The sequence below is a fragment of the Triticum urartu genome, unplaced genomic scaffold, assembly GCF_056163025.1.
Source record: "Triticum urartu cultivar PI428250 unplaced genomic scaffold, HENAU_Tu73 scaffold1181, whole genome shotgun sequence".
NCBI lineage: Eukaryota > Viridiplantae > Streptophyta > Magnoliopsida > Poales > Poaceae > Triticum > Triticum urartu.
This window is the reverse complement of record NW_028259647.1, coordinates 30,001-30,582: the sequence shown is the minus strand read 5'-3', so window position 1 is coordinate 30,582 and position 582 is coordinate 30,001.

Below are 582 nucleotides of genomic sequence, written 5' to 3'. Positions count from 1 at the left end.
CTCTACTAGTCTTCACTCTTGTGGTTTCCTCTTCCTCGGTTTCTGTTTTCTTATTCGGGATCTTGCTTTTCATGGTTCTCATCTCTGCAACTCGCGATTTTCGCGAGAGAACCAAATCCAAGTTGGTGAAGATCATGATTTGGGCTGGCACGGGGATCGTTTGATCGATTTCCTTGATTTGATCGCTACTTAATGGGCGTGCGCTCAAAGGATACAAACAGGGATTCGCAAACAAAAAGGGGAATTCGTAGTCACTTTTTCCTGTCGCGTAAAAAAAAAGTCTTTACGCGAGAGCAATAGAGGTTGGGATACATCTATCTCTTCTGAGCAACCTCTTTTGGATTCTTAAGACCACCCTTGCAGTAGGATACCATCTGCTTTGGGTTCTTTATTATCTCCTTCGAGGGATTTTTAGGATCGTTCAGGCTATATATATTTAGTCTATTTTGGCTTTTACTGTCTACTTTTCTCAGGGAGATGGTTAAGGACCTCAGAAGATAGAGGAGAGCGCCAGGCCCAGATTTCCGGAATACTTCTACGGGGAATGCTCATTGAATGAGCATTCTCCATATTATGCCTTGA